Source organism: Heterocephalus glaber, unplaced genomic scaffold (genome assembly GCF_053883595.1).
Source record: "Heterocephalus glaber isolate CG9 unplaced genomic scaffold, H.glaber_assembly_v1.0 deba00001472, whole genome shotgun sequence".
Lineage (NCBI taxonomy): Eukaryota > Metazoa > Chordata > Mammalia > Rodentia > Bathyergidae > Heterocephalus > Heterocephalus glaber.
Window position 1 is genome coordinate 95,121,741 of NW_028258315.1, and position 27,070 is coordinate 95,148,810.

Genomic DNA, 27,070 nt, shown 5'->3' on the forward strand with positions numbered 1-27,070 from the left:
ATCTATACAAAGAAAATTAAAGATATTAAGTCATTTTATCATCTTAAGTACAATTATAGGTAAAGTAAGTTTTTATAAAATACATGGGAAATTATTTGCTTCTGATCCATCAAAAAGCATTCATAGGATTTCTGATGAATGTTATATTCATAAATGATTTTTGAAGGAAAATGGCAAAATCCACATCCAATTTTATCCAACGTATTACCAGAGTGGCAGACTCAATTGAGCAGAAATGAGCTTCACCTTAAACCTTTCAGATCTGTGTCACCTCAAATATCACATTAGACCGCCTAGTTATGAGGCTCCCCCAACTGCACTGTAGCTCAATTAAAAAACAGATTGGATCTATCATAAGAATATACTGAACAGTTCCAGTACAGTGACAAATAAAAGTGGAAATGGATATACTAATTGGTGATCTAAACCAAAAAGAGCTGTTAATACTAACATTAAGTATGAGGTTTGCAGCAGCTTTTCTGTACACATTACTTACCTGATTAAGGAAGTTCTTCTCTAGTCTCAGTTTTCTACCAGTTTTTAGAATGAATGAATGAATATGAATGAATGAATGTTAAATTTTATCACCTCTCCCCTCATCTATTGAAGTGAAAATATGGTTTTTCAATTTAACCCTATTAAGATGATGAGTTGCGCTGATTGATTTTCAATAAACCCAACTTGATAGTGATGTAGTATTCATTTTATATATCACTGGATTTGATTTACTAATATTTTGGCTAGATTTTTTCCATCTATCTTCACGGGACTATGGATTTCTTTTATTAATACACTTTTTGTTTTGGGGGTCATGTTTATGATAGAATAATAATGTGAGTTATATTATATATGATTACTTCCCTTTTAAATGCTTGGAAGAACTTTCTGGCAAATTTAAATGGTGTTTACTTTGTGGGAAGATTTATAAATATGATGCTAATCTATTTAATAGTTACAGAATAATTCAGAGTTCCTAAAATGTATTATATCACTTACAATTTTGTTTTTAAGAAATTTTAACCAATTCATCTAAATTTTGAAATTTATTTGTATAAGCTCGTGGTTGTATCTTTTTATTTTCTTTTATAGTGTTATCATTTTTTAAAAACATTTCTCATGATGGCAATTTGTGCCTTACTGTTTTTCTTAATTATTCTTACTGGGAGGTTAGTCAGTTTTATTAGCCTTTTCAAATGGCTTTATTATTTTTATTCTTTATTTTCCATTTTAATGATTTCTGCTCTTTAACTTCTTTTTTTTAAATTTGTTCTGCTGTTCCTTTTTTAAACCTTGATATTGATGTTGACATCATTGATTTTTAGCTTTTCCACTTTTTAAGAATGTAAGGCTAAAAATTTCCCTGTAAGTGCTGCTTTGGCTTCAATCTCAAGGTTTGATATGTTCCACTGTCATCATTGCTAAACATTATTTTTACGTTTATTGTGATTATTTTCTTTGACACATAGGTATATCACTTAAAACTATTAGAATTTTCTTATTTTCACTTTATGAATAATATCCACCTTGATACTATGTGATCAGAAAATAGGTTCTATGTTTTCAAACCTTTGAAATCTACTGAGAGGTGTTAAGTCTAAGTATATGGTCTATTGCTAAATGTTTAAAAATTTATATTCTTCAGTTGGTAGATGCAATGTTCTATATATTACAATTAGGTCAGATTTGTTATCTAGTGTTTGAGTCTTCTATGTGTTTTCTGATATTTTTCCTCAGGTTTAATGCTGTTAGTTATGTGTATTTTTTTTACCCTTAGGACTATGCTATTTGTATGTGTACCGATAGATACATCACTTCTTTTGGACAGTGTGTGTATGGTTTTTTGGTCTTCTGAGACTGGGTCTTGCCATGTAGTTCTGGCTGCCCTTGAACTCCCTATGTGGCCCAGGCAGGACTTGAACTTGCAGCTGTCCTCCTGCCTCAGCCTCCTGAGTCAACACCACACCTGGCTATGTATTTTTATTTTTAATCTCTGTATGAATTTTTACTTAGATTTAATCATGTTTTTAGTTCACAGAGTCTAGTATTTATAATTCATTCAGATAGTCTTTGTTTTTAAACTGAAGTATTTAGTCCTTTCACATTAGTATAATTATTCTTACATTTGTGTTCAAGTCACCATGTTATCTAACATGTTCTTTATTTGTCCTTCAGCTTTTTGTTCCTTAATAATTATGATATCTAATTAATCCAATATAGTTTATTGTTTTGGTATCGTCTTCTCTCAGCTTATACAGTTATGCATTCTTTAAGTGGTTATCCTAGGAAACAAAATATGTTATCTTGACTCATTAGAATCTACTGTAATTAGTATTTTTACCCTCTCTAGGTAAGGAGTAGACATCCTTTTAACGTCATCTGTCCCACTCCTGCTTTATGTATCAGTATTGTCCATCATAATATGTTGCTCTCAAGCTTGTTATTAGGACAATTCCTGACATTACAAAACAGACTTAGTAAAGAAATGAAACCTCCATATCCTCTGTCCTCTTTTGATGATCATTAGCCCACAGACAATCTTCTTCCACTTTCTATCTCTATCTACTTTCCCTTTGGCCATATTCTTTTAAAACAAATCGCAAGTACCATATTTCTTGTAACTATTTCAGTATGCATACCTAAAAGATTCCCCTCAATCTTTATTGCCTTGCCACTGATTGACTAAAAAAAATAACTTGCTAGAACAGAAATGTCCCACTATCTGAATTTTCCCCCATGGTATCATATTAAATAAGATGAGTCCTATCTGTAATTTCTGTTTATTAATAATTAGATCTAGAAGTTTATCAGACTCAGTTTTGTTTTTGTTGTTTTTTGTTTTCTTTTTGGCGAGACTACTTTATGTCTGGTGGTATGAGTTTCATCCTCAGGAGGCAAACTACGGAAGGTCATGTTTTCTGTAATACTCAGAGACATTAATGCTCAATGTCTGAATCCATTAGTTCACTAGAGTTAAAATTAAGGGTATTAGGCAGGCGTGGTGGCATGTGACTGTAAACCCAGTACTCCTGGAGGCTGAAGCAAGAGCACTGCAAGTTCTGGCCCGGGCTTGACAACTTAGTGTCTTAGAGAGATCCTACCTGGAAATTTTAAAAATAAAAAGGGCTGGGTATGCAGTTCTGTGTGAAAGCCCTGGATTCAATCCCCAGCACACACACACAAAGATACTACAATTATTTTTTCATCAATTTGTTATTATTAACACTGAGATAATGGATTTAAAATACTGAAACATTTCAGTTCACTGCAGTTACTATCTTAATGGATCCTTAAATTGTTCCATCTTAAATTGTTTAACAGAGAGTTGAACTCCACTACATGTTATGTACTTTGATTGATTTAAACAATCTATACTCATTTACATTCACGTGCATTTTTCTTTCTTGGTGCTTTTCATGCCATCCTACATTTGATGATTCCAGCTGGGACAATCTCACTCTGAGGAGCCCTCTTTAAAAACAATTTCATTATAGAAATGATGGTAATTAATTCTCATTTTTAATTTTTCTTTTTTTGGGGGGGTTTACTGGGGATCAAACTCGGAACTTTGCATTTGCAAGGCAGGTGGCAGCACCACTGAGCTAAATCCCCGGCTCCTCAGTTTTAATTTTTCTAACAATATCTTTCTTGAAGGACATGTTCACTAGGTATAAAATTCAGTATTGATAATTATTTTCTTTTGGTATTTCATGTAGTTTCATTGTTTTCTAGGTTCTATTATTAGTTTAAGAATTAGAAATGGTGTTCATTGGAAATTTTATCTTTTTTTCCTTTGGATGCTTTTGAGTAATTTTACTATAATATGATTGCATATTTTATTTGATTGTCTTTGCTTATATGGCTTGATATTATTTATTGATTTTGGAAAATTCTTGCTTAGTATCTCTTCAAACATTGTTTCTGCCCTATGTTCTCTCTAATGTCTTTCTAGCCCCTCACTATCTGGCCCAGCCCATTAGACTATGTCATGCTTCTTATAAAAGTTTCTTATTTTTACATTTTTTTCTTCTTAAAGTGCTTTAATCTGAACGCTTTCTACTTACCTATCTTCCATGCCATTAGTCTTCTTTTCTGATATGTATAACATTTAAACCCATCTATTGAGCCCTTGAATACATTTACTAAATTTTCTAGTTTTAATTTGTCCATTTGATTCCTTTCGTAGGTGCTAGATCTCTAGTGAAATTTTGTATCTTTCTTGAACATTAGTGAGTTATTTGGAAGTCTGTGACTTACACCTACAGCATCTGAATCACTTTTGAAACTACGACTTTTGGCTGTTTCCCCCTGGATTTTTGGTCACTTGTTCCTGTTTCTGGTTGCGCCGACTACTCTGTAGTGAATGACAGCTTCACTGTTTATGGAAACTGTACAAGCTTTGAATGATGTTAACTTCCTTCAAAGATGACTTGATTTTCTTTTGGCAGGCAGAAAGAATACAAGAAGGTCATCTTTATCCAATTAAGGCTAGTATATTTCGAGTTTTTCCTAATCCTAGGATATATCTCTTCAGGGGACTTAATTAAAAATCCTATTTATTAGGTTCCTACACACTTGGAAGCCCTAAACTCTGCGAGGGGTTATGAGACTGCTAACTCTCTGCTTTGCATTGTATTATCTTATCAGATGTTTTGAGCTTTAAATTCATTTTTCTCTCTCCCTCTTCTCTCTCTCTCTCTCTCTCTCTCTCTCTCTCTCTCTGTATGCAATTAGATGTCTGATAAAATTCTGTTTAACATGTTAAACACAATTCTTGTGGCTCCTTTACTCTGGGTTCTTGGGTCCTGGGTTCATGGTTCTTTTGGTAGCTCTGAAATCCTCATCAGGAAAAACTTAAGCTTTTTCCATTTCAGAAAATAAAATTTTAAGTTATGTTCCTTGCTTAATGTATAAATGTCTGTATTGCCCCTGATTTTTAATATTAATAAAAGCCAGTCACATCCTCATCACTTTGGTATGATTACAAAGAAACACGTAGTAATGGAAAGCAAAAAAAGGACTGACCTTCACTAGGCAATCAGCTTTCAGATAATGGCATGAAATGTGGTGCTTTCTCAAGTAGAAATATGGGACAGAAGAGAAGAGAGATGTGTTATTTATCATAGACAATGCTCAGCACAATTTTATTGCTCCTTGGGGAATCCAAAGCTTTTAAAGATGCTATTATTATTTGGAAGCCCTCCAGAGAACACTAAGTATTAAAAATAGCACCTGTACTCTGCTAAGTCAAATCACCTGTTTATTAGTGAGTGATGAAAATCATTTAATAAAATATTACAGGTACTTATTGAAAACCATGAATACAATTCATGGGCTCAAAGAGGTGAAAGGCAAGTCTATGCATGGCTCACTATTTATTTGTTAAATGGATAAATCAGATAGGGAGATAGAGATAATTTCACTGTTTTTTAATTAAAAGTTTATTTAGGTGACATGAAAATCTCTGTAGTAGTATCATCTAATCTTGCTTGTATAGAATCTACATAAAACTTTACCTTTGTAGTAAGCGCCAGCTTTTCCTTTGGAGAACCTGTTCCTTCTGCTATCTTTACAAAATACGGATACAGGAATATGATCCAGATGTGGCAAACCAAGGAAATAACCATGTGATACCAGGTATTCCACTGAGAATCAACACTTGAATTGTGAAACAACTACTGGAAGAAGAAATTCTGCTGGGTTGGTAAACTGGTAGACTGGAAATTTCAATGCGGTAATCATCACAAAAAAGAAGGCCTGCCCAACCAAGAGTGAAGCCAAAACTCTAAAACTTTTCAGGTACATAAGTCAATAAATGTCCTTTACTGCTAAGTCCAGTTTAGTAAGACTGAGTTTGACCTGCGATTGAGAGTCCTTGGTATGTAGCAACTAAGCATATCAACAAGAATGATCAACTTCAGACTGAACAACAAAACTCTAGCAGCAAATCGAAATGACGCAGTTGCACTAGGAATACATTGCATGTTTGAGGCAGAATTTATTCCAGTTTTAATTTCTCACTTCAACTTACAAGATGCCAAAGGCAGGAGGATCTAAATTTACCAGTTGTATCAACTAACTTATCTCCATTGTTTAAGTTCCAAAGTTAGATTTTAACCTTTTCCTCAAAAATGCTTAGTTTACTTGGGGATGGAGCAAATTATAATGGTTCGATAGAAGGATGTGTTTTATGATTTTAAAATTCTGTCTTAAACTTTGGCTTAATACAATCATTGCTGATGGTAGCTATGAGTAATATTTCTAGGAGCAAGACTACAATAAAAAAAAAAATTCCTCAGCACCTTTTTGTCCTTCAAGTGGACATAGATTCAACCATCTGCACATTCTGAGGATCAGATATTTACACTCACAGCATTTAATTAGGGGAGTAAAGTAAAATGTGCAGGACCAGAATTTTAAATGTTAGTTTAATAACCTTTATGCACCTAATTTCTGAATGATTTTCTTCTTCTCTGGAGAGGCATCTAATGTCAAACAGAGGTATTAAGGTGAAATTTAAGGTGAGTAATAGTAACTGAAAACCGATGAGGTATGAACATGTCAGAATCATTATTTTTTTAAATATGAAATACCCCCTTCCCTACAAATATGCACTGCCAATATATTGCGAACTTTGAAGTGCAGCTTTATTTTCCTCGTTCACAACTAATCACTGTCTCCAGCAGGAACAGATTTCAAAAGAAATATAGCCATTTCAAGAGAAATACAGCCACTCAAAATCCCCAAAATAAATGAGAAGGGGTTTTTTTAATGACAAGTTGTTGATTATTTAAAGTAGAATTTTCAGTGTGCCAATCATGGCTGATAACACAGTTTGACCATGCCAAAATTCATCAGTGGTTTTCAAACTCTTTTTTCATACGACATGTTGTATAAAATATGGTATCTATCTATCATATGGCAATGTATACATACACATAAAATATATACCCCCACTATATTTTCTATTTTTTCCTATTTTGTTTCTCTAAAATAATGTTGATCACAAATCCCTAAATTGTTTTCACAACTCCCCTGTAGCTTAAAACTTGTTATAAAGCACTCAATTTGGCCTGTCTGAAATATATTACACACCTCAGGCTGAAAGACTTACACATATTCAAATTATTACCAACACTAATGTCAGATTAAGACTTTTCTGAAATGAAATCAACTCTATCTATATAATAGTTTTTAATTATTCATTAATTTAACCAAATATCTCCATAAGACATCTGAAGTGAAATGCCTCATTCAGAATATGTCTTTCTGAACATATTTTGAAATGACCCAATGCAAGCTCACCACCACAAACATGGATCAAAGATATTATTATTTATATTATTTAGCTGGTATCTCTATAAAAGTCAGTGAAGCATAATGCCATGTAATAAAGAAGCAGTTCTGTGATCTATTCTCTTTTATCTGTGGTATTCATGGCTGTTTGATTACTGCTTCTGTGAAGAAAAAGTTTTCTTAATGAGTCCTAAAGGAGGACTACGATTTGATGAGTGAAAATGTGACAGGCAAAACAAATATTCCTCATCCCACACCTGGGTATATATCACTTGGGTCCCCAGATTTTTTTAGAGCCTAAATCTCATTATTTCTCCCCTTCCTAACATTTTCTTTTACCCTGGAGGCAGGTATAGAAAATGAACATTTCATTGTTAGATCCACAATTAACTGAAAAATTGAGTACAAACTGAATGCCTTTTTTCCATTAAAAGTAACCAGAATTTCTATTAAGAAGGATTTCTTTTATTAACTCCTGCCTTAGCATTTACATACTGGCATGTTTGAAAGTAAGCTGTGCAGCGAATAAACTGGATATGTTGTTCACCATCAACATGCCAGTCTGAGATGGGTGTATGGGATTCCTGTTGACTCCCATGTCACATTCATTAAATTACTGTTGAGACCACAGGGAAAACCCACTTAGAAGAATTTTTGTCTTCTCTCTGGTTCACAAATCATTCATAATCATACATGGGGAAAATGAAAAAAACAAACTTGTGTGTGCTCATTTTCACTGTTGCTCTAAGCAGAAGCCAGTGGCATACTTCTCAGAGATAGAGGGAAACCCGTATGGTGAAAAGGAGTATCTCTTACAGCTTGGTGGATTTGGGACTCTGGCCAAAATGGGTCACTCTAAGGTTGTATCAATGGAGGTTTCTCTCAAATTTGTCCTTAACGGTGGAATTTTATACTTATGCTCAACCACTCTTAAGATGCTTGAGTGTACAGGTGTGAGAAATAGAAATAAAACCTACAGAGCTGTTGTCTGAATTGAATATCAAGCAAATTGTTCAGCTTCCAAAATAATTTCAGTTGGTATAATAGTAATTTCAAAAGAGTGTGCTGAACAGTCAGGACTGCTAGCATCCTCTGGTACGGGAGACATTGTTTGCCGTACCACTAAGCACAGTTTTGGAAGGAAGTGCAATGCTGGCTCATGATACTTGTCAGAAATTCCTAGTCCTTAATTTTAAGCTTTCTCTTTCATTCTTTTCTAACATTGTTGCCATAGTGGCAAGTGAAAAAGACTAGAAAGAGAAGCGACTGGGGGTGTTAAGGGAAAAGAGAGAGGGGAAAACGTAATGTCTGCTGTTCAAAGATGTCTGTTAATAGCTAGACAATCTGCCTTCCTTAAGCCATGTCCTTAAAAGATTTCAAACATAGGAAAGAGAGAGATGCAGATTTGGGGTAGATAAGGCAGTGGTTCTACAACTTAAATGTGGCTACAAATCACCTGGGTGTCATGTTAAAATGCTGATTTTGATTCTGAAGTGAATTTGCAGATTTTGCATCCTCTGGGAATCTTGTTAAAATGTCCTTTCAAATTCTGCATTTCCACTCTTAGGGAAATCCAAGCTGGCATCCTATAGAAGGCCCAGCAGCCTGTACTGGGCCTTTTTCTCTTCAGAGATTTCACCAACCTTCTTCTCCTTTTGAAAGTTGCCCCCAGTAGAGAAAAACAAGGTAGGGCATAGTAGAAAAAGCACTGGCTCTAGAATCAGATACGTTTGGGCTAAAATCCCAACTCTACAGATTCTTTGCAGCCTGAATGATTACAAGAGAGCTTTCTTTCACCCCTATGAGGTTCATTTTGTCCTTTATAAAGTGGATGTGCCCTTTTCCTCTCATAGCTGTTACAAGAAATAAATGAGATTATGTACACAACAGAGTAGTAGTTTCATTCAGAGAACAAATGAATAAAAAGTCCAAAGCAGAGCACTTCTGTCCACAGGTACTATAATGGGAAGGGAGGTACTGCAATGTTGATACACACTTTAATTTTTCTTAATAATTTTACTTTGGCTTTTTCTTAGATCTACAACTAGAGTTTGTACAGAGTGTTAAACACATTGAACCAAACATCTCTTTCCATTTATAATGCTTTTCTGACTCTCTCTGATCATGGTTTTAGTAATGACAGAATACAGAGCAGGCTGATTTTTGTTGTTTTTGTAGTACTGGAAATGAAACCCAGGGCACTCTGCCACAGAGCTACACCCCCATCCTTACTTACTTACTTACTAACTACTGTACTTTGAGACAGGTTCTCACTAAGTTGCGCAGACTGGGCTCTAACTTCTGACCTTCCTACCTCAGCCTTCCTCAGTGCTGGCATTATAGGCATGTTCTCCATGGAGTGCTTTCCACCAGGTTCTAAAAAATATTTCTTGCTTTATCTACTGGTGAAAATACATACCAAATTTTTCTTTTCCCCAATTACTTCAGCTCCTAGTCTTGCTCTTCCAGACTCCTCTGGCTTCTATTCCCAATGACAAATTCTCCTTCTCTTCCACCTGTCCTTCCAGTCTCTCTTCTCCAACCAGAAGTCAGGCTCCTCTTTGTTCCCACAGAAAACAAGGCCAAGGTGACCCAGCCCATCACCATGTTGCTGGCTGGTGAACCTGCGTTCCTCCAGGGGAATCCAGAAGATAATGATGTGTTAACCACCGAAACAGGTGGAAAAATGGCTAACGCAAGTCTTTCCTAACCCTTACACATTAGTAGACAAGCCTAAGCACTCAAAACCCAAGGTTTAATAAAGAGAAGGGAGACATGGAGCTATTTTATTGAGTATAACTGTATCAAACAAAAAGGCAAAGGAAGGAGTATATGGAACGAGCCACTTGACTGCCAAGTGGCTCCCTCAGGCAGGTCTTCAGGGAAGATAGGGTTGGCAGTGAATGGGTGATCTTGGCCCTTCTGGGCCCCTGTCATGACTTCTGCTTAGGTGACACTGAAGTGTCCGAGGGCACCATGGAAACAGTAAGGCCATGCCACCCACAGAGGAGCCAACTCATGGCAGAAATCACTGACCGCTCCTTGATGACACTTCCCTTGTCCCAGGGTCTGCACCTTTCCCGCAAGCTGATAGAGCAGAAGTAGGGCTGCTTCCCATCGGTTCAGTTCCCATCTCAAACTTAATCAGGGAAACAAATAATGATTGACTCATCTATCTTATTAGACTGAGCCACATGACATTACCATACTTGTAGCTCAAATATTGACGATTTTATGTGACTCAATTTGTAACCTGTGTAGAGCCCGAGTTTCACTGTTACAAAAAGTTAAGTCATTTCTCTGATTGAGCTATGCTGACCAGAACAAGGTTATCTCAGGGCCGGGGATTTAGCTCAGTGGTTCCGGCACCTGCCTTGTAAGGTCAAGGTCCCGAGTTCAATCCCCAGTATCAAAAAAAAAAGCAAAAGATGCAGAATAAGGTTACCTCAAATGTATTTACTCCAAGGCTGCATATTTAAGCTAAAACATACTGAGTGTGCTCTTTACCCCATATGTTCTACCTTTTCAAGGCAAGATAAATTCAGCAAATATTCTTTAGAAAATGTCCTACCCCAAGCAACAACTATCAATCAAATGACATGGAATTATTGTGCCTTTTCTCAGTTACACTTTCAGCATAAGAAAGATAAAAAAACACAGAAACAGCATTTCTGTCCTTAAGGAGTAACTGATAGAACCAGAGAAAGAAGAGGGAAAGGTGTAAAAAGATGAAGAATGAAGCAAAAATATAAGAAATGTCACAAGGCAGACTGTGATCATTTGCTAAATGAGTGGAATAGAAAATAAGTGCAGTGAGTCGAGAGGCAGGAGCAATCACCTAGAATTTGATTTGAGCCACTTTCTGTCTAATTTAGCTCATCAATCACTGTACCCTCCCACTCTCTTACTGTGGGAAGTTGTCAAAGGAAATGAAAACTGCCTCTCTGCCTACTCGTAATTCCTGGACAGTGGATTCAGGTCTGAATACCCAGTATCAGACCACTACCTCTCATCTGCTGGGTACAGCTCAGGAAAGAATGGGAGAAAAGGGGCATCTACGCTGAATACTTCCCTCCTCTAGATACGTTAGCGTGACATGGGAGGGGGGTAAAAACCTGATGGTGCCTGTTCAATAAAAACTGCAGCTACTAGTAAAATACTTTTAGTACTTTACAGAAAAAGTACTTTACTAGAAAAGTAACCTAGGACTTTTCCTGACTCTATGCCTTTTTCTAATTCTGAATTTCAATTATTTTGAGTGGTTGCTGACTGTCAAAAATGAATGCCGATGCATTATATAGCACACACCTAGTTAGGGAAATAGGAGGCCATGCTAACCCCCTCACAACACAGGCTACTTCAGTGGCTCCTGCATTTGTTTCCATTGCTCATGCTTGTCCTTTCCTCTGAGGGACTCACTTGCCAATGGTGTCACGTCACTAGCCTATCTCCAGTACTTTCTAGGACAAGGGGACTTCCTTATTAGGGTGCATTTCTGAGCTGACTGCCACTGTTACCAAGGACAAATGACTGGCAGAGCTCCTTCAATCATCTGAGAATAGCCATATATATCCAAGCATCTTTGGACAACATGTCTAGGGGAACAAAGGAGAGGGAGAAGAACATTGTCCACCTGTGGCCATTTAGACTTGCCCCTGTGACATATGAGGCATCTAGTGCACCTCAGGCATCAATGGGAAAAGGGAAAGCTTGGATGGAGGCGAGAGGCTGGCATCAGAGAGCAGGACAGTCAGTGTGACAGTCTTCAGCTACTAGCAACAACAGTGTCAGCAGTCACTGTGACCATGGAAGCAGCAGAAACCAGCCAAGTACAATGGCTAGAGTGTGGCACAGACTACCCAATGCACTGCTTGAGAAACACAAGTGTGAGATAAAGTTTCACCAGTCCTGAAGCTCTCACTAATAACACATGTCCCCACATCTTTAACAGTAGTTTTCCTCCTGAGGTCCCAATGTAACCTCTGAATTCTTCTTATCGCCAGGGGAAAATTCTGCAATAAAAAGTCTTCTTGGGCCAGGGATTTAACTCAGCGGTTCCGCCACCTGCCTCACAAGCACACAGTCCCGAGTTCAATCCCTGGTAACAAAAAAAAAAAAAGTTTTCTCATTTACAGTAACTTATTTGATCTGTGCAAATTTGCAAGACTCAGAGAAGATATAATTAACTTCTGTAAGTATGCAACTGAAACTTACGGAAAGTCTCACACTTTTACAATGAAGACAAAAACCCAAATTTTCTGATGTCTGGCCTTGTGCAAAAATCTAACATCTATATATATACAGACCAGAACCAAAATTGACTGAGAATCATACAGTAATCTCCCGCCTCCCCCCGATACAGGGGATCGAACTCAGGACCTTGTGCTTGCCTGGCAGACACGGCGTCACTGAGCTGCATCCCTGGCCCAGTAATCTTGTTGATTTAACAGGGAGAAGACAAATAATATGTCTCTTCAGACCTGTTTTCATTTATTTTTTAAGCATGCAAGGGAAGAAATGACACCCTAGAAAGACTCACAACAGTAATGAAACTGAGGATAACAGATATAATTTTTTACAAATTCATATCTTTAGTGATAAAGACAAAAATACAGCTTCAAGCTAATGAATATGATCAACTTCAGATAGTAGAAAATGCCACAAAAGGGTATTTCTTCCCCAGCATCTTCCATCTAACCCAGATCGACAGTTCAGAAGTTTGTGTCCCTGGATATCCTTGATACTGTAGGGAAAGTAAATACTAGGGAAAGGAATACTATTATGGCTTGTGTCTAGGTGGTCCCCCAAAGCATCATGTGGCATAAGTAGGGCTTTTCAGAGGTGGCTGGATCTGGGGAGTGCAATGCTGGGAGTAAATGTGTGGTGTTGGGATTAAGACCGCGTGATTCCTAAATCAGTCCACTGATTGGTTAAGTATAGTTCTGGATGTGGAGAATGGGAAGGCCATCCTGGGTTGGGTGGCACACCCAAAAGACAGGTAGCATGGAAGGTATAAAAGGGAGAGGTTTTTGCCTCGCTACTTGTTGCTGCTTCTGCTGCTACTTCACTGCTTTGCTGCCTTCTGCCTGCCCCACTTTGCCATGGACTGTTTCTCCTCTTTGATGCCCTCTGTCATGCCCCCCTGCCTTGGAGCCAGCTGACTATGAACTGAAACCTTTATAAACTGTGAGCTACAATAAGCCTTTCCTTCTTTAACTTCAGGTGTCAGGTATTTTGTTTTAGCAATGAGAAAAGTAACTAAGACACCTTCTCAGAAGTCAAATTAGGTTTTCATTTTAGCATACCAGCCCTTAGTATTATGCATACAATGCCAGTTTTGTAAAAAAAAAAAAAAATTAACAGATTTAACATCATAAAATGATACATACCTAATTCACAAAGCAAAGCTTAAAGCGTGTGTTACGGTTGGTATAAAGAACATCCCTCAAAGGCCTTATGAGCTCATAGGTAGAGCTTTTGGAAGAAAATTGGACCATGAGGGTGCTAAAGCTGATTACTGTTAGGAGAGGTACCTGGTCAGGAGACACAAATCACTGGGAATGTGCCTTCAGAGTGGGTCTCCCTCCCTGGCTCCTCCTTCTCTGCTTCCTGGCCACCATGGCATGAACAGCTTTTCTCTGACAGACTTTTCCACCATGCCAGGAGCCAGAGAACTATGGATTGAAAAATGTGAGCCAAAATACACCTCTCCTCCTTAAAATTACAGGTGTCAGGTATTGTGTGGACCAAAAAGTAACTAAGACATAATGTAAGGCAGCTCAACATTTCACTGTGATGTAATTGGAAGTCATTCTGCCAATTTTCTTCTGAAACTTTGACATTAAATACCAAGCAGGTGCATCATTATTTTTATTTTTTTTCCTTCATCCATGAAATAAACTCACCCAAATGTTTGAAATTTTGTATATGCATCTTAATAATCTGCCATCCAATACTTAGGAAGTGAAATATACTCTCATATGACATCAAGAATATTTGGAGCTCTGGTTAAACTTCATAAATCTGATATGTAAGCCCTAATGATAGTCTACTATATGAAAGAAATGTGCTAAGGAACTGGTATGTACAGGAATTAATATGATACCACCCCTTCATTTGAAAATGTATAGTCCAAACTAAAGGACATAACCCAACTGTAGGTCATGAAATAAATTCAGAAAATTGTGGCAAAACCTTTTTAAAAATTAAAACAAAATTGAATATAAAATAGTACGATATACTTCATATAGCAGTGAGACTGGCTATCATTTCAGGAAGTGAATATGTGAGAGTGTGAATGTGTGTGTAAATGTATTCCTTACTGGAGCTGATCTTACAGTTTGAAAACCAAAGTTTGTCAAAGAGGGAAAACCATCATTTGGACATAGAATGATAAACGTTTATGCAGGTAGAATCCCTGGAGTGATTCATAATCAGCATCCAATATACATATAGAAGAGCAGACATTGGTACTAATAGATCCTAATATTCGGGCAAAGATGAAAACTGAGAGTTTGCTTTCTAAAGTCCATATTCATCAATGACTCCCTGCACAAACTCACTCTATACAGCCCATCACCACAGAACATAATCCAAGCTCATGGATACGGGCAGCTGGGGACCTCCAATCTTATTTCCCACTACTTTTCACTCCTCTCCCTCTTCTTACCATACAACTATTAACAATCCTCTTTGCTATTTCCTAAATGTGTTCTGTTTTTTTCTACTGCTCGTCCCTTGCATAGATTCTTCCTTTATACTAAAATGTCTTTTCTTCCATATCTATTTTTTTTTTTTGGTACTGGGGATCAAACTCGGGTCCTTGCGCTTGCGCAGCAGGCAGCGAAACCACTGAGCTAAATCCCTGGCCCGAAATGTCTTTTCTTCCATAACTGACCACAAAGTCTTCTATTTATTATGGACAGCCTTTGTTTCGTGTCTCAGAAAGCCAACCTACTTCTATGATTTAGATCTAAAATGTCTCCCCAAGAGTTCATCTGTTCAGAGGTGAGGCATTCAGAATGTGATCAGATCATGAAGGCTCCTAGTTCATTGGTGGATTTATTCACTGACGAGTTCAAACACTGATGGTATTACTGGAAGGTAATGAAAACTTAGGAGGAAGGGCGTAGTTGAAAGGAATGGTTCACAGAGGTATGACCTTGAGCATTATACCTTGTTCCTGGCTCGTTCCTCTCTGACACTTTTCCTCCTCATTTTATTTCCTGGCTGCCATGAAGTGGGCAGCTTTCCTCTGTCATGCCCTTCCACCATGACATTTTTGTCATGCCACAGGTCTAGTAGCAATGGAACAGGTGACCATGGACTGAAACCTCCAAAACTATGAACCAATATAAACTTTTCCTCCTTTAAATTGTTGTTCTCACATATTTTGTCACAGTGACAAACAGATAACTAACAAACTCCCTGAACTGTACACATGAGCTCTGGATCTCAAACTATACAGTTAAGTACACAAGTCAGAAATCTCATCAGGCAATAGGAATGGCAGCTGCTATTTTTTACATCATTGCTATGTGCCCCACGGTGTTTTTAGTTCTCTTTAGGTACTTACTTCTTATACTTCTGGTTCATTTTATGTCTCCCAAAGTGAACTGTATATACCTTACACTCTGTAAGTGTACACTGCTGGTTCGTTCCATAGACCATGAGCTCCTTGAGAATAATGGCTAGGTTCCATTCATCATTTTGTTGCCAGCATGAAACTAAGTGACTGACATCTCAGATGACATATAAGTAAAATATTAGAGGAACTAGACTATATGTGAGTAGTAAGAAGTGAGTTAAGTTGGGATAGGACTTGATATAAATTTCCTTGAAATTCAGTAGACTCTCAAAGCTATTGCAAAAGCCTAAATAAAAGCATAAAACTAAAATCCTTTTACAGAGCCTTATCAATAAATCCACAGTTTAGGTTAGAAGTAATCAAAGACCAAAGGCTTTCCAGGAGGTACAATTCTTCAAAGAGACAAGGAAGATTGAAATGAGGCCCCTGCAAGTTTTCTTCAAACCACCTGAGTCTGAGTGTTGAGGTATGTGTCCTCTGTCATTATGGATTTATGATATCTGAGTATAACTCTAGAATTCAAACATTAGGTGCAGCTTTCTTTTCCACAGGGATTGAAAAATCACTACCTTTACTATAATACTTATTCCCAGAATTTATCTATGAAAGTGTGTGATACACTTTGAAGAACTGAAAGCATCTTAGAAAGAGAAAGAATGTCATCTTGTACTATTGTACCAATGTATAAAACAGTGGCTTCTTTAAAAATCAAGAGGTTTTTGGTTGAAATGATATTAAATTTTAATCTGTAAATGCAATAGATAATCACCTTAACAGTACAAAAGGCAAACTATAAAAATGGTAGATGAGAATTGTTATAATATAAGAGAACAATGTAATCTAATATTCTGGTCATTTAGTTGTATGTAACATGAAAATAAATTCTTACAGAAAACCATGAGATTTGCTGTGTTTGTCCAACAGAGCACCTAATGTGTGCTGAGAACTGCGCAGTACAGTGGTGAACAAAAGCATCTCTATCCTGAAGGGCTATCAACCTGTGGAGAAGATAGATACTGAACAAATAATTATAGGTAATTAATATATAAAAGGACAAAGTAAAATGGAGACATTCTAGGTGCAATGGGAACACAGAACCAAGCATTAAACACATCTGGGGGACAAGAGGCTCTCTACAGTAGGTGATATTCCAGGGAGCACTTGATCAGCAGCACAAAGGCAAAAGAATCCTCCAGCAAGTGACCTATATGCATGAAGGGGCAGTGACAGGGGAGGGGCTGGGAATGTCTAGGCCTGTTCAGGAATGTTCAACCTTGTTAAGGTGAATGGGGAGCTCAAAGAGCTCCCTTAGCACTGTGCATTTTAATTCTCCTAGTTCTACACATACTTCTGGCAAGAAGGCTGTTCCTTTTGAAACAGTATACCGAAGAGAACCTTGAGAATCTTAACTTCAACACATTGTTTAGAATATAATTATGACTCTGATATTTGTGAAAATTTACTTCAAATGGGCATGAGTTTCTTGATTTTAAGACAATAAGGTAACTATATAGAGACTGGTTTTAAGATCTACCAGCAGTGCTAGAGAAACCATTTGTATTTGAAAGTGTCTTTCCTGTGTTTGCTACAAAGAAACAACAGGGGGACTCATGCAGATGACACCTTTCTTGGAAGAAATCTTATTTTGAAGAATTTAATCAGACAAACTACATACAAGACCCTCTGTGGAAGGTCTTCACAACCACTAGAGGAGGTAGTACTGTTATTTTTCTCAGTTTATGGACGTATGGCAACCCTCTGAAGAGCACAAAGCACATCAGCAGTGGGGCCCATAACCCTCCCCACTATTATCCAGGAAAGTTCTACTTTTGGTAAATTCTGACCATCTTTTACTGAGGAGTGCTTTTCAACTCTTTGTTTCCCTTTGAATTATCATCGAATGGTTATTGCTGTAGTGTTTAATAAGCAATGCATTATCCCTGGACACTGGGATTAATATTACTCAGAGGTAGTAAATAGAGGTTTGCATTTGTGCACTGCTGAGAGGTGGAAGCATGAATAGAAGGGTGGAAAACGGTGGGAAAAGATGAATGTGCAGACTTGAATCGGAGGCAAGGGATGCAATATAAGAAATTCTGCCTAGCCGGGGATTTAGCTCAGCAGTTTTGTCGCCTGCTGCATAAGTGCAAGGACCCGAGTTAGAACCCAGGTACCAAAAAAAAAAAGCAGAAAAAAAAAAAAAAAAAAGAAATTCTGCCTAGACTAGCAGAGAAATGCAATCCTTTACCACTCCTAGGCTGAACTGCCCAGGTACCTTTTTCCTAACTTGGCTTTTTTCTTTCCTCCACAGACCACAAAATCTCCAGACTGTCCATCAATTTCACAATACTTGTGCATACCCTAAGGTGCCTGGCAAGTGATCTTCCAGGGACAATAAGCTCCTAGTCCCTTTGACCAAGTTTGCTTGGGCACCAGGAATTTTAATCCATATTCATGATCTAAAGACAATTAAATTTAAAATGTCCTACCAAATTCATCAACAGCTAAAAGAATGGTGAATGTGAATTTACAAAAATTACCCTGCAGCCTTAAAAATGGCAAAGAGGCAGCTTGTTATTTATGAGAAGATAAGGAGCAGCTTACTACAGGTATCTGTGTTAACCTCACGCAGGGAGCAAAATAAAGGATCACTGATGAATAAAGTTCATCATGTTAGCATCCAGTGGAAATGATTAAAGAGCATCTGGATACGCTTTTTTTGTGACATTTTTTATTTTGAAATTCCAGTATAAAAATATGTGTTAATTTTTATCATTTGTGTTCCATGCTATACTCAGGACTGGACATGAGACAATTTCCCCATTCTAGTATTTTACAATGAGCAATAAACAATGACAACAAGAAAAGAACCACTTTCCAGGATCATATGCTTGGTTCTGGCATCTGGGAAATTGCTTCATTACCAGAAGTCAATTCCTATGATTGCAAGCATCTTTCTCACATAAAATTAATAATGTGCCCAGCTTCCCTCCCTCTTTCATTTTATTATACAAAGACTGGGCCACCCTACCAACAAGTAAAGTCACATATTTAGATAAGATCTGTTTGCAAGTTAAAATATGGATACATACATATACTCACAGTATACATACCTATACTACAGAGTCACAGAGATCTCTGGAAATGTACATTTATCCATTTCTTTGCTAATTCAACTAAGGGTCTGGCACTTTTCTGGAACCTGAGCACCTCAGTGAGCATGACAACTGAGCAAGTCAGGTAATAAACAAGTAACACTCTAAGTGAACAAAGTAAGTTTGGGAGTAGTACCTGGTGGGAAGGAAACAAAGTAAGGCGACGTAGTAGAGAGAGGCGTCCTTCTCCCTAATGGGTGCTCAGAGGACTCTGTGGCAGGGTTATATTTGAGCTGAAAGATAAAGATGGTAAGAAGAGCATTCTGCCTATAAGAAATGGCAAATGCAAAGGCCCAGGTCTGGCTAGGAATAAGTCCAACTGGTTCAAGAGCAGCCAACGATCACAGATAGCAGGGCACTGAGGATGGGGACTGAGGCCAGGGAGGGAGGCAGGAGAAGGTCAGGTGGAGCCCTGGAGACAGGGATTGAATTTAGAATTTTATATTAATGACAAGGAGAATCACTGAAGGTTTAAAGCCAGCAAATGATGGGTTCTGACCTTTTAAAGTGACAGCTGGTTTGGGGCATGAGATGAAAGAATGGATAAAATTGTGTTCCACTCAAAAAGATGTTGTCTCCTTACAGATTCTACTACCCTGTCTTTGTCAGTATATGCTGTGATTAAGAACACAGTGCTAGGCAGACGAACTAGGTTTGAATCTTCAGAGTGGCATCATCATGATGATCTTAGGGAGTCCACTGAACTTACTAAAGTGTTAGCTTCTTCATGTAAAAACTGTAATAATCCTCCCCAACATGTTGGTGAGAATTAAATCAGACATTACACATAATACAAAGTAGTGCTAGTGCCTGATACATGATACATATTCAGGAAATAATAACTATTATGATAATTATTAGTAAGAAAAGAAGGAAGGATGCAGTAAAGGAACAAGCAATTGTATAATGCACTGAGCCTAGAATACGAGCCTACAGGAGACAGGATAAAGGTTTCCATCATTATAGAGTCCTCTGTGTCCCAGGGCCCTCACTAAATGCTGCTTCTTTAATGTCCTGAGCATGGTAGAATTGACCAAAATAGAATTTTAATAACACTGGAAACAATCCAAATATTCATCAACAGGAACACAAGTTAATAAAAATGTGGTACAATTGTGCAATGAAATACTCCAAGGGAAGAAAAAAAATCAACTACTGGCATCCCCAGTACATAAATGCATCTCACAAATAAGCTGGTTGAAAAAAACTAGACAGAAGAGACAACATGCTGTGTAATTCCATTTTAAATGAAACTCAAGTACAGTTGAAACTAATTGGTGCTGTATGTGTGTTAGACCTTAATTTTTTTTAATTTATCATTTTAAGAGATCTGAATTAGCTAAATAAATAAATGGCGACTGCTCTCTTCATGAAGACTGCACCTCAGGACCATTTGGGAGCCTGTTAATGGCCAAGCCTGTCTCTCTCTGTCAAGATTAAACAGTCCTACCCACACTGTCAGCCACAGGAAAGGCAGCTAACCACAGGGACAGGCAAAGAAAAGCTCCACTTAGTAGGACAAGTAGGAAGTGCATCAAACTGTGGCCATGACCAATTTCTCAAGACCTACTCTGGTGTCTGCCAGAACCTCCATATGCCTTACCTTCCATTTGGAGTGACTTTGTCTGTATTGAATGAAAGCATGAGGGGTAGGATTCTTTTCTACATTAGAAATATACCTCAAGTACCTGGGTGCTCTCTAAAGAATAATGTAACAACAGGAGACTGTGGAGCAACAGAAGTGCAGAGCACATGTTTAAACAGCACTTCCTGGCATTTCCATAAAGGAAACTCAGAAGGCTTCCAGCATAGGAAAAGAATCCAAATGGATTCATTTTCCTGATAGAACAACGCAACCCACACGCAAAAGTCATTAAGTCCCATCATGCAGCATTAAAAAACGCTTTTAGGCTACCAGCAGCCGAAAAGGTACCTAGGGCAAATTTTTATGACCATATCATCACAATCTGAAATTCAAATTGGTGGACTAGCTAGAAATACACACTCGCTAGAACAGTTCAGTTTATCTGCATCTATACCAGTGAAAAATGGTTGCAAAGAAAACCTTATTTTCCCGTAAAAACACTGTCAAATAATAAAACAAATCAGGACCAGTTTTCACAAAGTAATAACAGGCCATACATAATTGATTGCCTTTAGACTTTGTCTCTGGGTATTACAAATCGCCTTTCCTAGCACTGTGAACAAGCTTCCATTCTGGATCCCAGCTACTTGGGCACTCCTGAAATGACTTCAGCACCTTTATTGCATGCTTTGCTGCATTGTGAGTTGCTTCTTCAGTGAAGTTCTCATATTCTCAACAATGCTTCTTTCTTTGTGGATTCACTTGTTATCCCCAATTCTAGAAGTTAACTGATTTGGACTTATGATCTCATCTCAGGCTGGCAAGGGAATACTAACCACCCTGGGAGACACAACACACTCCTGTGAAATCATATCCTAACTCTCCATTAAAACTCTAAAACTGCACTAAAAGCAGGAGAGAAGTACTAATATTATACTAACTCTTTGGCTTACCAAACATTGCGCAGCTGTATCCAAAAAAAAGGAATAAATAATTCATTCCAAACTCTCTTTGCACATCTCAAGACTCATAGCACTGGTTTGTGAGAGAAGTCTGAACCAGGGCCTGGGAACTCTTGACTTACACCTGGGCCCTGCAGGAACCGCACCTCTGCTTCTTCTCCCTCTGTCTGCTGGGCTTCGGACGTACACCAAGGCTGTCTGTGCCACCTGTGTCCGGTGGGCACTAAAATGTAACTAGTCTGAGTTGAGAAGTGCTGTGAGCATCAGACAGACACTACATTTCAGAGACTTACAACCCAAAACAATGTAAACAATATCTCACTAATAGTTTTCAAACATTAATTACTTGCTGAAGTGACGAGAGTTTAGATATATTGTGTGTGATACTGTGAAATACATTTTTGATCTTCTTCCAGTTATCCTAGCAAGCTGACACAATAGGGATTACAAACTGTACCTTGGTGCCAGACAGGTGAGAAAGACAGTGGGTAAATCCAGGGGTGTGTGTTTGGGGGAGTGGGTGTCAAATGCAGAACACCCCTTCTAAACTGCACAACTCCACTCAGCTCCAGCTAACTGCATGAAGGAATAACGATGGGACAGGGTTGTCGGATTTTCCAGTCTTGCAAGAGACTCCAAGAACTCTAGAGTTTTAAATGTTTAGAGCTAAAACATTTTTTCTTTTTTTTGGTACCAGAGATTGAACTCAGGTCCTGGTGCTTGTGAGGCAGGTGGCAGAACCACTGAGCTAAATCCCCAGCCCATTTTTTCTTTTTTTAAAGCTGTCATTTATTCCAGGTAGAGCCCTTGGAAAAATAGTTTAATACATCTGCTCCCTTGAAGGTCAACATGATAACTTGTTAGGCTCCTACCAGATGAAAGTTAACAGGAATCTCCAATGAAATTTCCTCCACCACAACATACTTGAGCTGCCAAAGCTGGAGAGAGAGAATTACCTCTCCCTCTTCTCAGCTCTGCATGCAGCAAAAGCACAGTTGCTGCAGTGGCAACTGCCCCTTTGGCCTCTTTGTGTCTCCAGACCCTGACCGGGATGTTGTGTGGAATGCTCAAAGCAGCTGCAGAAGTACTTGGACTCTTTGCAGGAGACACATGACGATAATCCACCATGCTGCTCTGGCTATTGCTCAAAGCCTACTTTAGGTCTCTCTAGAATACCTGTTTCCATTTCTGCCACTCTCACGCTACCTGCTTTGCTTAATGAATTACCATAGTGTGTAAATGTGTAAAATCTGTAAACCTAGAACTGCGACAAAGAATAATTTTTAAAATATCTCTCTTTAAAAAAATAAACACAAGCAGTCTCTCTGTAGCTAGTGTAAGGAGTAAGAGGATTCATAACTGAAAAATTAAAATTATAGTAGCTACTCCTTCCTCAAGTAAGTGGTTCTCAGGAAATGCATTTTAAAGAGGATGACTTTCTAGTGAACAGTTTAATTTTAATTTAACCTTCCCCGAAAATGAAGTGCTTTGTGTAGATTCTTTTGGTTTTATTTAAGCCATAAAAATTAGTTCTGAACTGTGATAATTGTGGGCTTAGGAATGTAATCATTCCAAGCACCACTTCTGACTCGCTTATAAGCCTTACAGAACTAGAGTTGCTGTTTATTCCTAATTCAAAGTTGGCAAGTTACTTAATTGCAAAGCTGAATTTAAAGGCTGAGTGAGATGGGTGGCTGGAGGTAAATTGTTTTGCATTGCTTGTAACAGGTTACCCAAAACCCTAGTGGATGATGGGGTACTAGGTGTGTGCTACTCGGTTTATTAATCTTAATTACAACAAGGTGCTTGGGCCGGGGATTTAGCTCAGTGGTACCGTGCCTGCCTTGCAAGCACAAAGTCCTGAGTTCGATCTCTAGTACCAAAACAAACACCCCCCCGAAAAACAAAAAAACAAAAAACAAGGTGGTGAAATATCCTAAGGGTAAAGTATATTACTACATTAAAACAGATCTCCACCCTTCAAATCCAACCTCAAATAGGACAAGTGGTTTCTAGCATCCACATTTATGATCTTGGTGTTAACTAGGGATTTTTATTATTGCTGTGAAGACTCAGCCTAAATATCATTGCTACTATCTTATTCTTTAAAGGAAAATAATGAGGAGAAGACCTGGACTATGAAAAACCTTGATGTCCATTATAAAGTAGTTACAGTATTTTTAAACATTTTAGAATTATGTGTTTGAATAAATACCAACATACCTACATTTACATGATCAATAATACCCAAAGGGTCACATGGCATTTTTCTCTCCTTGAAGAAAGAGACCTCATAACATACTTTAAATAGTTAAAATTCCTCCTTAAGTAGAAGGGGGGACATTTGAATTGATGCTCCCTTGGAAAAAGATAATTGTCCTACCCCACTATTCCTGAAAGTTCTCAGTATTCATTATGGAAATCGCTGAAAGATAACTTCATTAACACATGCTTGGTATATGTGTGTTTAGTGTAGTTAATATTTTTCAGTAATTCAAGAAACATACTTTTCACCTTCATTTTACCCCTCCTAAAATTTCTATTTGGAAAACAATATCAGAAAGTATTAATTGACCAAATATTTTTAATGTATTTTGCCACATTACAGAGTAGACCAAACTACACACTGCCAGCCTGTTTGCTGATTCAGGGCCCCAGATGCATTTTGTGGGGGCCCACTGGTCTAGTGTTGCTGTTCCTTATTTTTTATCCAACACCATTCACTAGTACATGATAAAGTATCAGGCACCTTCCTAGACTTTGGGGATGCAGCAGTAAAGGAGACATAATCCCTACCTACCCTCATGTACCTTAGAACCCCCTTAATTCCACATCTAACAAACCCAATGCCAGCAAGGAAGAGCACTTCACAGCCAGATTTTCTGTCTTTTTGTTTGCTTCATTTTAGTATGTGTCAATCTTTTTACATAAAAATCTGAATTTCTAGCTTATCTTTTTTAAAAAAATCCGATTTAGCACACTGGGCCATAAATCCCTCTTGGCAGCAACAGAATGGACCTGGGTATGGTGACACACTTCTGTCATCACAGGCATCTACTTCAGTCTACAAGATTCCCACCACTCATTAGCAGTACCTGCTTGGTCTTTGTACTACATTATTTGAATTTTTGCCCCTGCTAGAAGTGATCAGCATTCAGAGAACCTGGCTTCTCTAAGCCTCAGTCTTCTGCTTACTAAATACATGACCTAGCATGAATAGCTTAGCTAATTTGTGTCTTAATTTTCTCTTCTAAAAGAAAAAAGGTAGATTAAACATGAAGCAAAACAAAACAAATCTACCTTGCTTTCTTGGCAGCATAATGCAAACACACCCAAAGAGAAATCGATAAAAGGGATTCAAAACCTGGGAATTACTAAGCAAAGTAATACTATCATAATTATATTTTCAGAAGAAATATCTAGGTGATCAGAAATAATAGCCTACAACACCAGAAAAGAGATAAAAAGTAACAAATTCTGACAAGAAGGTGAAAAAAGAGAAATCTATATTGTTGCCAGGATTGTAAATTAGCATAACCATTATGGGAAACAATGAAGTTCCTCAAAAAACTAAAAACAGAACCACCATGATTCAGTCATCCCACTACTAGACATATGGAAAGGAAAGGAAAGTACGGGGAATACCTATCTGCATTCCCATGCTTATTGCGGTGCTCTTCACAATGGCCAAGTGTCCAATGATGAATGAACAGACAAAGAAATATAGGCATGACGGAGATGGAGTATTATTCAGCCATAAAAACAAATGAAATCCTATCATCTGGGACAACAGAGCCTGGAAGATGTTATGTAAAGTGAAATAAGCCAGGCATAGAAGCACAAATAACATTCATGTAGAAACTAAAAAAGTTGTCTCGTAGAAGTAAAGAATACAATAGTGGTTACCAGAAACTGAGAAGAGGGAATACAGAAACATTAGTTATCAGGTACAAAAATACATTTAGGTAGCAAGATTGCGTTCCAGTTTTCTATAGCACCGCAGAGTGAGTACAGTTAACAGTAAATTATTGTATATTCCAAAATAGCTGGAAGAAAGGATTTTGAATATTCCCAACAAAAAAAATGACAAATGTTTTACATAGCATTCTTATTTCCATGGTACGATTACTGCACCTTATACACATGTGTCAAATATCATACTGTATTCCATGAATAAGCATAATTATGTATTGACTAAAAATAAATTTAAAAGGAGCTAGGGATGTAACTCGGTGGCGCTGTGCCTGCCTAGCAAGTTCATGGTCCTGAGTTCGGTTCCCAGTACCGTGAAATAAATAAATAAATAAATTTAAAAAAAAATAAGTAACAGCTTTTCACTATCAATATGAAGACCATAGAATAATTTCATCTGAATTAAAACTTACATGACTATGAGATAAATATTACTTTATCCAATTTAATGATGAAGAAACAGGCTAGAAAAGATTAAGGAACAAGTCCTATTATCAAATGTTGACATTTTTTCATAATTTGTAAATTTTTTGATTCACACAATATTTATACATATTTATGAAATGCAATGCAATGTTCTGACTCATATATTATATATTTAAACATTTGACATTTCTTTATGATGAGTGCATGCAAATTCCTCTCTTCTATTTTGAAATTTATAATGTATCATGGTTAATTATATTCACTCTGTTGTGACACAGAATACCAGAACTTATTGCTCCTATCAAACAACAACATTGCACCATTGCCTCTTCTTTTTTTTTTTTTTTTTGGTACCAGGGATGGAACACAGGACCTTGAGCTTGCAAGGCAGGCAGAGGAAGCACTGAGCTAAATCTTCAGCCCTGCCCATGTTTTTTAAAAGTCAACTTTCAAGATCGCTTCTACAATTTTAAAACCTATGAAGAGACCATGAACAACTGACTCCTCAGATGAAACACTAACCGGTAAGGTGAGCCATCATTTTCCAAGGATATACTCTAGATGAAGAGAAACATATTTTTTCAAAAACAACCATTTTTAAAAGGTACTTGTATTATCAGGGAAGTATTTTTTAATAATTATTTGTAAATCACTTCTCGGCCTTTTGGCTAAGATCAAGTGTAATAATTATTTGTAATAATACTCATTTGAATATTTAATAAACTGGTAGAGTTAAGATTGACTTTGTTATTAAATGTTTCCCAATAGTACATTATTTTCTTTGAAATCAACATCAGCAAATGAGTATTTAGTAATCTGTGCAAAACAAAGATCCTTAATTTTATTAAAGTCTATTTTTTATTAACAAGCTTCTTATCCCCTATTTTTAGCTATGTGTAGTTCAGAAACAAATATGAGAATCAATCTGACTCCCTTTAACATACATTTTTTTTCTGGAAGAACCTGATATGGTTAAAAGTGTGATTTTGAACATGAATTAAAGATTTATCATTTACCTTTAAGGAAAAACACTCCATTGGAACAGTAAGCTTTCCTAAAGCATTTACATTTTTATTAGGCATACAAAAAT

General features: G+C 37.3%; 1 protein-coding gene and 2 pseudogenes across 2 annotated transcripts in view; 1 reads left to right on the forward strand and 2 right to left on the reverse strand.

Annotated features, from left to right (window-relative positions):
• The window catches only part of Fhit (fragile histidine triad diadenosine triphosphatase), a 1,393,700-nt gene that overhangs the window by 1,161,619 nt on the left and 205,011 nt on the right, over window positions 1-27,070 (reverse strand). The gene's annotated exons all lie outside the window — the stretch shown is intronic.
• The window catches only part of LOC147826494 (large ribosomal subunit protein uL10 pseudogene), a 407,831-nt pseudogene that overhangs the window by 184,355 nt on the left and 196,406 nt on the right, over window positions 1-27,070 (reverse strand). The gene's annotated exons all lie outside the window — the stretch shown is intronic.
• On the forward strand, window positions 26,629-26,697 carry LOC147826495 (U2 spliceosomal RNA; annotated as a pseudogene).